Genomic DNA, 14,946 nt, shown 5'->3' with positions numbered 1-14,946 from the left:
AGCCTTCCTTAGAGATCAATGCAAAGAAATAGAGGAAAACAATAGAATGGGAAAGATTAGAGATCTCTTCAAGAAAATCAGAGATACCAAGGGAATATTTCATGCAAAGATGGGCTCAATAAAGGACAGAAATGGTATGGACCTAACAGAAGCAGAAGATATTAAGAAGAGGTGGCAAGAATACACAGAAGCACTATACAAAAAAGATCTTCATGACCCAGATAATCACGATGGTGTGATCACTCACCTAGAGCCAGACATCCTGGAATGTGAAGTCAAGTGGGCCTTAGGAAGCATCACTATGAACAAAGCTAGTGGAGGTAATGGAATTCAGGTTGAGCTATTTCAAATCCTGAAAGATGATGCTGTGAAAGTGCTACACTCAATATGCCAGCAAATTTGGAAAACTCAGCAGTGGCCACAGGACGGGAAAAGGGCTGTTTTCATTCCAATCCCAAAGAAAGGCATTGCCAAAGAATGCTCAAACTACCACACAATTGCACTCATCTCACACACTAGTAAAGTCATGCTCAAAGTTCTCCAAGCCAGGCTTCAGCAGTACATGAACCGTGAACTTCCAGATGTTAAAGCTGGTTTTAGAAAAGGCAAAGGAACCAGAAATCAAATTGCCAACATCCGCTGGATCATCACAAAAGCAAGAGAGTTCCAGAAAAACATCTATTTCTGCTTCATTGACTATGCCAAAGCCTTTGATTGTGTGGATCACAATAAACTGTGGAACATTCTGAAAGAGATGAGAATACCAGACCACCTGACCTGCCTCTTGAGAAACCTGTATGCAGGTCAGGAAGCAACAGTTAGAACTGTACATGGAACAACAGACTGGTTCCAAATAGGAAAAGGAGTACGTCAAGGTTGAATATTGTCACCCTGCTTATTTAACTTACATGCAGAGTACATTATGAGAAATGCTGGTATGGAAGAGGCACAAGCTGGAATCAAGATTGCCAGGAGAAATATCAATAACCTCAGATATGCAAATGACACCACCCTTATGGCAGAAAGTGAAGAGGAACTAAAGAGTCTCTTGATTGAAGTGAAAGAGGAGAGTGAAAAAGTTGGCTTAAAGCTCAGCATTCAGAAAACTAAGATCATGGCATCCGGTCCCATCACTTCATGGCAATTAGATGAGAAAACAGTGGAAACAACGGCTGACTTTATTTTTCTGGGCTCCAAAATCACTGCAGATGGTGATTGCAGCCATGAAATTAAAAGACACTTACTCCTTGGAAGGAAAGTTATGACCAACCTAGACAGCATATTAAAAAGCAGAGACATTACTTTGTCAACAAAGGTCTGTCTAGTCAAGGCTATGGTTTTGTATGGTCATGTATGGATGCGAGAGTTGGACTATAAAGAAAGCTGAGCACCGTAGAATTGATGCTTTTGAGCTGTGGTATTAGAGAAGATTCTTGAGAGTCCCTTGGACTGCATGGAGATCCAACCAGTCCATTCTAAAGGAGACCAGTCCTGGGTGTTCATTGGAAGGACTGATGTTGAAGCTGAAACTCCAATACTTTTGCCACCTGATGTGAAGAGCTGACTCATTGGAAAAGACCCTGATGCTGGGAAAGATTGAGGGCAGGAGGAGAAGGGGACGACAGAGAATGAGATGGTTCGATGGCATCACCGACTCAATGGACATGTGTTTGGGTGGACTCTGGGAGTTGGTGATGGACAGGGAGGCCTGGTGTGCTACGGTTCATGGGGTTGCAAAGAGTCAGACATGACTGAACTGAACTGATACTGAGTAAAAAAAAGAAAAAATTTTCTGGAGAGAACACTGAGCTGTACACTGTATTCTAATTCTGAATCCAGTTCCTGGCTGAGGATATAGTAAGAGGGAAAGTGAAAGTGAAATCGCTCTGTCGTGTCTGACTCTTTGTGACCCCATGGATTGCAGCCCACCAGGCTCCTTTGTCCATGCAATTATCTAGGCAAGAGTACTGGAGTGGCTTGCCATTGCCTTCTCTGAAGGACTACAAATACTGAAACAGCTAAGAAGAGCCTTCTTAGGAGAATAGCATGTGGACTGTGATTTCTGTCATGGCAGGAATGATACAGTCTTCCACAATATTTCTTTCATAAAAGAGGTCAAATTGAAAGTCACTCAGTCCTGACTCTTTGGGACCCCACGGGCTATACAGTCCAAGGAACTCTCCAGGCCAAAAACTGGAGTGAGTAGCCTTTCCCTTCTCCAGGGGATCTTCCCAACCCAGGAATCGAACCAGAGTCTCCTGCATTGCAGTCTGATTCTTTACCAGCTGAGCTGCCACAACTTCTCTCCTAGGAAATCTCCAACATTCCCTGTACCTCTCACTTCCGGCCGATGGCTATATTTCACATCCACAGAGAAAAGAAGCAAATAATGATTCCTGTCATCCCCATTCCACCAGCCAATGTGCACCAACAGCTCCAAAGCTGTCCTGGAGATGTGCATTGGCATCTATCCCCACACAACTTCTCAAGAACCTTGCTCCTTTCCTCTCTGGCAGCACCATCAAATCACCTTTATATTTCCTTCCCTGGCAGTGTCAATCATGTCTTAAACATCTTTTAAAACAAGCTTCATCTTGTTCCCTGTCATCTCCTAACAGTGAGAGACCATCTTGTTTTTCTTTAAGTTTCCTAACAAAATTCCACAGAAGGTTCAACCAACTCACTACCTTCTCTTCCCTAGCTCCCATTCTTTCCCATGCATTTTATTTTGTGCTTTGTTTCCCCCACAAAATGGCCCTTATCTAGATCACAGAGGATAACCTGCAACTTGCCAGAGTCTTGTGGCTTCCTTTGTGGCTCAGCTGGTAAAGAATCTGCTGCAGTGTGGGAGACCTGGGTTTGATCCCTGAGTTGGGAAGATCTCCTAGAGAAGGGAAAGGCTCCCCACTCCAGTATTCTGGCCAGGAGAATTCCATGGACTGTATAGTCCATGAGGTCACAAAGAGTCAGACATGACTGAATGACTTTCACTGCCAGAGTCTTGCTGTGGAGGACCACTCCCTGCTTCTTCAAGGCTTCCTGCTCCCTTGACCCCACATTCTCCCTCTGCTTCCTCTTCACCAGCCCCTCCATTTTATTGTCTTTTGTTGGCCTCTTCTTTGTGCCATCTCCCGAAATGTAAGAATAGCTAAGGTAGAGTCTTTGCTTCTCTCGGGTGTACTTTCTAGCTCAAAGAGGTCTCCTTAAATCCTGTGGTTTTAGACGCCATCTAACATGTTGATGACTGCATCACACCCAAGCATCTCCCTGTCTGCCAGACCCTGCTTGACCTGTCCCTTGGCTGTTCATTCTCCTCTGCAATGGGCATGCAGATTATCTGCAGTCCTATAGCCACACTGGGATGGGCACCATTGTGTCCATGTCCTCTAAGCTTTCTGTAACCTTCTCTGGGATGGGAGCTCCAGGAATAGGGTTGCTGGATCATGTGGTTTGTGTGTATATAATGTAAGTATTGCTAATTGTTATCCAGACTGGTACCCAGGCATCAGCAGCCCATGACAGTTTTTCAGTCCCAGTGGTACTCAGCCACTCAGGCTCTAATCATATGGGAGGGGGATTTTGAAGTTCAGCCACCTAAGCTGGAACCCATATTAATTAAATCAGAATCTCTGGGGTGGGGGAGGGTGATTCCAATATGCAAATGAGGCTGACAATATCTGCTGTATTTCCACATCCTCATCAACACTTGACTTTCTCAAGCTTTCTAATTTTTGCCTATAAAATAGATGCTAAGTGTGGTCCCATCACTTCATGGGAAATAGATGGGGAAACAGTGGAAACAGTGTCAGATTTTATTTTGGGGGGCTCCAAAATCACTGCAGATGCTGATTGCAGCCATGAAATCAAAAGACGCTTACTCCTTGGAAGGAAAGTTATGACCAACATAGATAGTATATTAAAAAGCAGAGACATTACTTTGCCAACAAAGGTCCGTCTAGTCAAGGCTATGGTTTTTCCAGTGGTCATGTATGGATGTGAGAGTTGGACTGTGAAGAAAGCTGAATGGGGAAAAATTGATGCTTTTGAACTGTGGTGCTGGAGAAGACTCTTGAGAGTCCCTTGTACTGCAAGGAGATCCAACCAGTCCATTCTAAAGGAGATCAGTCCTGGGTGTTCATTGGAAGGACTGATGCTAAAGCTGAAACTCCAATACTTTGACCACCTCATGCAAAGAGTTGACTCACTGGAAAAGACTCTGATGCTGGGAGGGACTGGGGGAGGGAGGAGAAGGGGACAACAGAGAATGAGATGGCTGGATGGCATCACCGACTTGCTGGACATGAGTTTGAGTGAACTCCGGGAGTTGGTGATGGACAGGAGGGCTGGTGTGCTGTGATTCATGGGGTCACAAAGAGTTGGGTATGACTGAGCCACTGAACTGAACTGAACTGAACTGAAGTGTGTTCTCATTATTATTTGGATCTGCATGTAATCTTAGGTACCTTTATTATTTTCAGTATAATAAAACCAGAAGAACTGTACAAAAAAGATCTTCACAACCAAGATAATCACGATGGTGTTATCACTCACCTAGAGCCAGACATCTTGGAATGTGAAGTCAAGTGGGCCTTAGAAAGCATCACTACGAACAAAGCTAGTGGAGGTGATAGAATTCCAGTTGAGCTATTTTAAATCCTGAAAGATGATGCTGTGAAAGTGCCACACTCAATATGCCAGCAAATTTGGAAAATTCAGCAGTGGCCACAGGACGGGAAAAGGTCAGTCTTCATCCCAATCCCAAAGAAAGGCAATGCCAAAAATGCTCAAACTACCACACAATTGCACTCATCTCACACGCTAGTAAAGTCGTGCTCAAAATTCTCCAAGCCAGGCTTCAGTAAAATGTGAACTGTGAACTTCCAGATGTTCAAGCTGGTTTTAGAAAAGACAGAGGAACCAGAAATCAAATTGCCAACATCCACTGGATCATCAAAAAAGCAAGAGAGTTCCAGAAAAACATCTATTTCTGCTTCATTGACTATGCCAAAGCCTTTGATTGTGTGGATCACAATAAACTGTGGAAAATTCTGAAAGAGATGGGAATACCAGACCACCTGACCTGCCTCTTGAGAAACCTGTATGCAGGTCAGGAAGCAACAGTTAGAACTGGACATGGAATAACATACTTTTTCCAAATAGGAAAAGGAGTACGTCAAGGTTGTATATTGTCACTCTGCTTATTCAACTTATATGCAGAGTACATCATGAGGAACGCTGGGCTGGAAGAAGCACAATCTGGAATCAAGATTGCCGGGAGAAATATCAGTAACCTCAGATATGCAGATGACACCACCCTTATGGCAGAGAGTGAAGAGGAACTCAAAAGCCTCTTGATGAAAGTGAAAGAGGAGAGTGAAAAGGTTGGCTTGAAGCTCAACATTCAGAAAACAAAGATCATGGCATCTAGTCCCATCACTTCATGAGAAATGGAGAAACAGCGGAAACAGTGTCAGACTTTATTTTTTGGGGCTCCAAAATCACTGCAGATGCTGATTGCAGCCATGAAACTAAAAGACACTTACTCCTTGGAAGGAAAGTTATGACCAACCTAGATAGTATATTAAAAAGCAGAGACATTACTTTGCCAACAAAGGTCCGTCTAGTCAAGGCAATGGTTTTTCCAATGGTCATGTATGGATGTGAGAGTTGGACTGTGAAGAAAGCTGATTGCCGAAGAATTGATGCTTTTGAACTGTGGTGCTGGAGAAGACTCTTGAGAGTCCCTTGGACTGCAAGGAGATCCAACCAGTCTATCCTAAAGGAGATCAGTCCTGGGTGTTCATTGAAAGGACTGATGCTAAAGCTGAAACTCCAATACTTTGGCCACCTCATGCAAAGAGTTGACTCACTGGAAAAGACCCTGATGCTGAGAGGGATTGGGGGCAGGAGGAGAAGGGGACAACGGAGAATGAGATGGCTGGATGGCATCACTGACTCGATGGACATGAGTTTGAATGAACTCCGGGAGTTGGTGATGGACAGGAGGCCTGGCATGCTCTGATTCATGGGGTCGCAAAGAGTCGGACACGACTGAGTGACTGAACTGAACTGAAACCAGTTTTCTCAGTACTGTCTCCTCAACCATTTGACCTTTCCCCTTTGACTTATGATTCTCCAGATTACCAAGCTCTTTGTAAATGGAATGTGGTAACTCCACTTGCTTCACAATACTCATCAAATACATAATTCTGAAAACTACTTCAGACAGGATGTATTTGTCAAAACTGTTCACATATTGAGCACACATGGTATTTTCTGTTGCTGTCTGTGTATCCATGTATGTATGTTTGCATATATGCATATATGTATGGTGATATTTCATTTTGAAGATATTGTACAGTTCAAGATTTGAGAATCCAGATTTTGGTGTCAAACAGACCTCAGTTTGAACTCAAGCTTCTCCATTTACCAGCTCTCTAACCCTGGGAAAGTTACTGAATCTCTAGTTAAGCCTCAGGTTCTTTGTTGGTAGAATGAAAATAACTTGGACTATGTATATTTGTTGAGAAGATTAAATGAGAAAAGGTAGACAAAGCCTGAAACACAATGCCTGACATTATTAAAACTCAGAAAATAGTGACTTTTGTCATTACCATTCTTTGTGATCTGAAATCCTCTTGACCTACTGGGTGCTGTATAGTTCTGGAGTTTGGAGCACTTGCTCATTCGTTGTTGGAACAGATCGAACTTCTCCTTTGAGGGAAAAGCAGCATATGCATCTTTTCCAGGTATCCCTGCAGCTCATTTTGATTGATGGTAAGTTGACATTCCACACAGGTACTAATAAAAGCATACCTCAATTTTTACAACAGAATGACAACTGTGTAATGTGCACATCTCCTTTCTACAAACATAGGTTACTTTAGAAAAGCTAGAGTGTTAATGCTTGGAGTTCATTAGAGAATCTACTGATTATATGAATCTGCTCCACAAACTCCATGAGTTAATTGAAGATTCTTGATTGCTTGAGACTGTCCAATGCAGTGCTTTTCCAAACCTAGACCTGCTATGTAGACAAGGTCTTCTGATTTTTAAAGAAGTCAGATATCTAATTTTAAAATAATGTTTAAATGTACCAAAAGATGCTAAATTGTGTGAGTAAAGCAAAACATGTCTACTGGTCAGATATAACTCATAGATTGTTCATTTTCAACCTTTGCTTTGTTCTCTAGATCCACCCCAGTACTACCAGCTTACCAGGAAGAATTAGACTTTGGAATTCTAGCTCCTGTTGAATGGTATCTTAAATCACATCTTCCTGTATGTCCTGAGCTAAGTTCCATGTTCAGTGGAACTCAATATTCTATTCTATTTTGTTGTTGTTACTGTACCTACCATGTTTTTTTCTAACTTCGTATTTTCTATTGGAGGATAGCTGATTAACAGTACTGTGATAGTTTTAGGTGGACAGTAAAGGGACTCAGCCATACATATACATGTATCCATTCTTCCCCAAACTCCCCTCCCATCCAGGTTACACATAATATTGAGTAGAGTTCCCTCTACTCTACAGTAGGACCTTGTTGGTTATTGGGTTTTGTTGCTGTTTATTGTACCTACTATGTTTTATTATAATATCTATCATATGAGTTGTCTTCTCACTAATCAAAGGATTCTTTAAGGACACGGACTGCATTTAGATCTCAGCAACCTGACAACAAGGGGCTTCCCTTGTGGCTCAGCTGGTAAAGAGTTCGCCTGCAATGTGGGAGACCTGGGTTCAATCCCTGGGTTTGGAAGATCCCCTGGAGGAGGGAAAGGCTACCCACTCCAGTATTCTGGCCTGGAGAATTCCATGGACCATATAGTCCATGGGGTCACAAAGAGTCAGATACGACTGAGCTATTTTCGCTTTCATTTTCACTTTCTTAATCTGACAACACCTGACATATTTTTAAAATTTAAAAATTCTGGTGAGATGAATGAATGACTAAGCCTATAAAGATCCCCCATGTTCTTTCAGGAGTTACGTAGAAAATGTTCATTCACAAAACTTGTCAACATCTTCTGCAAAATAGTTATCAAAGAAACTAACAACTTAGTTTCTTGAATATGTATTGAGTTCACATAAAAGGTCACATTGAGAATTCTTTAAAAAAAAATTCTAATTCACTAAGTCCCTTATATGTGAGCTTTCACGTTGCAGACTTTGAAAGATGCTAACGTGCATTTCATCACCACCAGGCATGAGTGAAACTGCTGCTTGCCCTCCGCCTCCTTTGCTGACAGTCCTTCAGCTCTACTATCTCCTACCTCTTCTCCCTCTCCAGGCAGCAACTTTTCTTTCCGTTCACTTGATGCCAGTAACCCCTACCTACCAGCTGTTGTATGGCACTATTGTATTTCCCAAGGTGCTATACTATAAGATTAAAACTGTTTTCTTTATTTTTGTGTTGTTTGGACTTTCGAACAAATTGAACTTATATATGCACTCTTTTTTGAATGTAGGGGACTTAGTGTAGTTTTAGGTTAAGAGAAAATTTTACTTTTCATGTTTTCATGTTTTCCCTTTTCTCTATCACCTACCTTAAAACCGTTCTTTCCTTGGCTGCCAGTAAGCCCAAAGCAGTATTTAGCCCTCAATTAAAATAATTAACTCATGGCTGAAAGTAGCCTTTTCCTTATCCTTCTTTTTTCTCCAACGTTTTCCATTTTGTTGTCCCATTTTCATGCTTGTTAGCTGTGTCACTCAAGTGAAATATTTTAGGAAAATAGGCAACATAGAAATCATTAGAAAACAATTATGGAATAAAATATACAGTGATTTACTTTAGGACAAATACACTTTAGAGGCTTCATCCATTTGGCAATTAGCAGGCGACAGGTTTTAGCACCCATTTGCCACCTGTTCAGTAGGCTTAACTTTGTGCTCTTGAACACTGATAGCAACTGGGATTCCAATGAAGGGCTTGGTTTCTATTGTAAAAGGGAGCTAGGCGCTTGGGGTTGTGGGATGAATGAAAAGAGTGTAGTATAAGGATCCAGGCTTCATGAAGTCTACCATCTCATTAAAAAAAAATGACACACAAAACAATTAATAATCAATCATGGTTGACATATTAGTTTCTTAAGGCTGCTGTAACAAAAAGCCACAGACAATAGAAATGTGTTCTCTCACAGGTCTGGAGGCCAAAAGTCTAAAGCCAACATGTCTGTAGGGTCGTGCTCTCTGAAGTTTCTAGGGAAGCATCTGTTCCCTGCCTTCTTCTTAGCTTCATGATTGTCCAGAAATCCTTGACATCCCTTGGTTTATTGGCTCATCACTATAATCTCTGCCTTCATCATCACATGGGAGTCTCTCTGGATCTCTCTGTGTGTCTGTTTCTTCTCTTCTTATGAAGACCATAGTCATATTGAATTAAGGGCCTTCCTATTTCAGTAGGACTTGAACTTTCCTTATATGTTAATTACATCATCAGAGACTATTTCCAAATAAGCTCACATTCCCAGTTACCAGCAGTTAGAAATTTAACATATCTTTTGGGGGGAACAATTCAACTAACGCGGTTGACATATGAATAAGCATCAAGAAGTATAGGGCAGATAATTGGAAATGTCCTTGAAGAGAAAAGCTGAGCCTTAGTGAGGAACCCTTCTAATTGGTTTGCATCTCAGCATTGCTGTGGGAGCTGGCTCCACTGCTGAAAGCTCTGAGATATTTGTTCTCTATGTGTCTTTTTTCCCCACTAAGTACACTTTCCTGTTATCCTGCTTGCTCACCCTACTGCGTCCTTCGATACAAGCTGACTCCCCCAGATATCATTCTGTTTGGGGAGCAATCTCATTTCAGCCCTTGGCGTTCTTGGCATCCTGTGCATGTTGAGTTTTTATCAGTTTTGTGCAATGAGAAATTTCTAAGGCACTTTTTATAGGAAGGCCTTCCTTTCCTCATGTTCTTATCACTTACTGCTATTGCAAGCTTGTGTGATAGACTTTACCAGTCTTAAATTTATAGGGTTCTCTGAAATAAAGAAAAAATGTACACACCTGATTTTTCTGCCACTGACAGCACACATGTAAATATACAGAGGCCATCAAATTACATTCACAACTATCCGCCTCGCTGCAGTTTGCATGGATTTGAAAGAAGACTTTATTTCTTTTTCCTAATTTCTAAGTAGTCTTTGCTAGTTTTCCTTCAGGGATAAAATGTTCTTTTTCTTTTTATAAGGATATATCATCATAATCTCCGTTCTCTTGACTGGTCAAGTAGAAAGGCCTTAGAATGTGCTTCATGCCTTCCCATTTGAAAATTCTCTCACTTTTCTTCCTCAAATGAAAATAATGAAACTAGAGTATTATTAACTATTCGCTATTTGGTGGCTAAACCACTTTTTAGCTACTTTTCATTATAAGAACATTGCTAGAATATATGTTTTTGTAAGACATAGTCACAGCTGCCATCAGTGAACTTTTTGGAGTGTTAGGTGTGTGATGTTTCACTAGACAATAATTGAGCAAATTATGACAAATGGGATTTTTACAGAAAACACCAGCTACTGCAGTTACAAGTTTATGACCTAAAGTATATTTTGAGACTACTAAAGCAGGAAAGATACTTACCTTATTAGATAGAAACCAGATGTTGGAATATGCAGAATTAAATAATTTCTGTTCCTATATTTAAGTCCTCAGTTCCACCTTGAATCATGAATCAATTTGACCAGTTCCTCATTCCCTCATTCACAAATGCTCAACTGCCCCGGACCCATTTAATTCCTGCCAACACTATTCCCTGGAGAAGGAAACGGCATCCCACTCCTGAATTCTTGCCCGAAACATCCCATAGACTGAGCAGCCTGGTGGGCTACAGTCCATGGTATAGCAAAGAGTCAGACATGACTGAGCAACTACGTGCAAGCACAATTCTATTCCCAAAGTGATATTAAAACATCACCACCCTGTGCATTCTTAACTTACAGTCTTCTTTTGATGAGGGTGAAATAGAAGAGCGAAAAAACTGGCTTAAAACTCAACATTCAAAAAACTAAGATCATGGCATCCTTCCCCATCACTTCATGGTAAATAGATGGGGGGAAAAAAGGAAGCAGTGACAGATTTTATTTTTTTAGGTTCCAAAATCACTGTGGATGGTGACTGCTTTGAAATTAAAAGACACCTTCTCCTTAGAAGAAAAGCCACGACAAAGCTAGACAGAGTATTAAAAAGCAGATACATCACTTTGCTGACAAAGGTCCATCTAGTTAAAACTGTGGTTTTTCCACTAGTCACATACATACTTGAGAGACCACAAATAAAGCTGAGTACTGAAGAAATGATGCTTTTGAATTGTGATGCTAGAGAAGACTCAAGAATCGCATGGACTGTATGGAGATCAAATCAGTCAACCCTAAAGGAAAACAACCCTGAATACTCACTGAAAGGACTGATGTGAAAGCTGAAGCTCCTATACTTTGGGCACCTGATGCAAAGAGCCAGTTCATTGGAAAAGACTCTGATGCTGGGAAAGATTGAAGGCAGGAGGAGAAGAGGGAGACAGAGGATGAGATGGTTGGGTGACATCGCCGACTCAATGGACATGAGTTTGAGCAAGCTCCAGGAGATGGCAAAGGACAGGGAAGCCTGGTGCACTGCCGTCCATGGGATTTCAAAGAGCCAGACATGACTTAGGGACTGAACAACAGCATAGTCATCAACATCCTTCATCCACTTTGCTTGATGCTGACATGCAAACATCAAGCTCTACCCAGATATTGGGATTTAAATGCAGGACTTGTTCTACTATGCGTTGCCTTCTCCACCAACTGGCATCCTATTTCTTCCCTACTTGGCAATCTTCCCAAGTTATCTGTTCATTCTCACATCAGGTAAGACCCATGGCACTGAAGACCCTCCAACATTTCGTCTTTAAAACATTCCATCTCCCTCCATTCTTCAGCACTGAGAAGCCCCATCCCTTCATTGCAACCCTGAAGCTATCTGGATAAATGGTCTCCTTCATTTTTACTGACACCTCTCTTGGAATTTACCTCTTCTACATCTACATTTTATACCAGATTATTTAGCACCTATGTGCATCTCATTATCATTTCAATATTGATTGTGTACGTTAATCTCCTAAACAGACAACATCTTTGAAATAAGGATCTTGTCATATATTTCTCCTCTATTTTGTGCATTTAAATCCATACTTTAATGATCAATAATTGATATTTCTTAATTTCCTAAACCTTGGCTCCACAATGAAGGCAGATACCACACAAGAGTAATACATTTAACTGCAAGCCATATTCTTGTGATGATTCTAGATTAATATTCTAGTCTCTAAAATTCTGATGGAGGTGACTTTGAAAATACTAAATATTAGTATGTTTTGAGTCCTTTTTTTAAGTACCACTTAAGAAAGAGAAAATTATAGATGTAGGTGCCATCCATAGGATTTTTGCGTGTGACAATTTTATATAGAAGAGAATTGTTGTCCTTGCTCTTCCTGTCTTATCTGACCGAACATTTTCTTTAATCATTAATCTTTACGAGACTGTATTTACAGTTGGTCCAGGAAACTCTGGGTTCTGCATATTTTCTGTGTTCTTCATGCATTGTTTATCAAGCTCTCCCATTTGGGACTTGCAGTATTTTATTGAGGCAAGAAATTGAGATCTCTGCTCTGTTGATGCATTTGAGGGGTAGTGAGGAAAATGCTTTTAAGGGGAGTGACCTTAACTAGTTAGAAGTTCTTTGGGCACCAAAGGGGAAAAAAAAGTTAATTCCTAGCCAGAGCTTCATTAAATGGACACTTTGTAAGAAAGGCTAATAAAAGTATGGTGATCCCATTAGTTTCAAGGAATTCTATGCTGCAATGCTTCAGACAGAGCTGTTGGTCCTGCTTTATCAGTAAAGCATCTTAGATGCCCAGTTAAATGGGACTTCTTTCTTGGGCTCTAACTGATGCTTTAGGGATTTCAGAACATTAGCCAATGGCTGACTGGCTTTATGGGATTTATGCACCACTGCAGCCACAAAATCAAGTTTCATCCTCTGAACGTGTGGAAGGGCTCTAATAAATTAAAGTTTCCACTTTCCCAGGTACCTCCAGTCTTGAGTATTTCAGTCTTCAGATATTAACTTCTGAAAAACCAACTTATGAAGATTCATTTTCAAGGAAAGCAAAGCCATGTCCTGATGCTCTAAGTGGTCTCAGAAAGTCCCCTTTAATATTTATTTGGTTTTTAAGATTTTATTTTCCAGTCAAAGTCTGGTTTATATACAGTGAGATGCATTCATCAAACTAATTCATCAATTAGTTTGATGAATGCCCACCCACCTATCACAGTTTAAAATTTAGAAAGTCTCCTCTTTACCTTTCCCAGTTCAAACCACTGCTGCCCGCCTCCCCTGCCTGCCCTCTTTTCTCTTAGATCCTTAGCACAGAGGGGTGTCAGGTTTCAGAAGAATACCTGTGGGCTCAGATGATTCATTTAGCCAGGTTGATGTCAAAATGCCTCAGCAAATAAATTTACCAAGAAACCTTTCCAAACACACACTATATGTTTATTTGCATTTTTGAAAATGACATACTGCAGATCTGACATCCACCTACACGTATATCTACCTGGCTTCCTTATACTAACAGCTAGATAAATGAGTATGCAGATAAGCCCTGCTTCTTATTTATCATATTACCTTGAAGAAGTTGAACATGTGATAGTTCAGCTTCAGATTTATATTTCCAACAGCCGTATGCCACAAGAACCAATTTTTAAATGTCAACAAACTATGGCATTTAAGCTTCTAGTTTTTAACCTACACTGTAAGTATACTTGTTTCATACATGGTATCATCAAGATAGCTTTTCTGTTTAAAAGCCCAATTGCTTATATGGCTCATGGTTACACACTTTATCTTTGATATACATCAAAGTCTGTATATATTTAAATATAAAATATCATATATGCTGAAGGGCTTAAAGTGGGTGTGATATTTAGCGAAGGGCTTACGCAAAGGCAACAGAAGAGTAAGCTTTTTAAAAGACACCTTCACTGTGGTTAAAAAGACAAAGGAGGTGGGAGGTAACCCCATGCCTGGATACCTGCAGTGTGCAGGAAATCAAAAGAAATAAAATGAACAGCCTTGAACCACTGCACCACAAACACTGATCATGGTAGGTATCTTCAAATATTTGAGACTGTGGTGTGAAACAGGAGTTAATTAGATCTACTCTGTTAACTCCACAGGACAGAAAGAAAAACAGTAAAAAGAAGTTCTAGGGGAGGTGACGTTTTTGGCTTCCATACGGGGACTCTTGAACATTTAAAATTCTTTATAAAAGGGATGGATTGCACTGCTTTGCTAAATAGGAAACTCCCAGTTTCTAGAAATGTTTAAACAGAGTCAGGGTGACCTCTACCCAGAATCATAAAGATAGAATTGTTGCTCTCGTGCAAAGATTTACTTATGTGACCTCATAAATTCATCCCAATTCCAAGTGATTCCTTAAACGATGAGAGAGTATATTCTCTTCCAAATCAATTTGTTTGTTTTTCAAATTCTCTGATGGTTGAGAAAGAATTTTACTCATTTCTGGCTGTCCTCTGTATTCCCTCAAATAGAAAAAAAAAAGGAATTTCAGAACAGCTCTTCAGTACCTTCTGTGATATGATTACCTCAGGCAGTGTTACAAGTGTAATTAAAATTCTGTTTGCGTTCCTTGAAATACAGATAAGCATTTCAGGGTGTGATCATTCTGAAACATCAGATTCGGGTAGTTATCCAGTAGAGGCTGGTAACAGTCTGAGTTATTCTGAAGCCATGATTTTGAGACGAAGACTAATTTCCTGTAATCACTGTTATACTTTAGGTTGTAAGGTTACACGTGTTCTAGAACACATCTATGGTCTTGCAGGAAAAAAAAAGTGAACCTGAGAAGATTGTGGCGAGGATTTAGCTATTTACTGTATGTAGATG

This window comes from Moschus berezovskii, chromosome 10, assembly GCF_049115385.1.
Source record: "Moschus berezovskii isolate FMDL1 chromosome 10, NW_MosBer_1.0, whole genome shotgun sequence".
Lineage (NCBI taxonomy): Eukaryota > Metazoa > Chordata > Mammalia > Artiodactyla > Moschidae > Moschus > Moschus berezovskii.
This window is presented reverse-complemented; position numbering follows the sequence as displayed.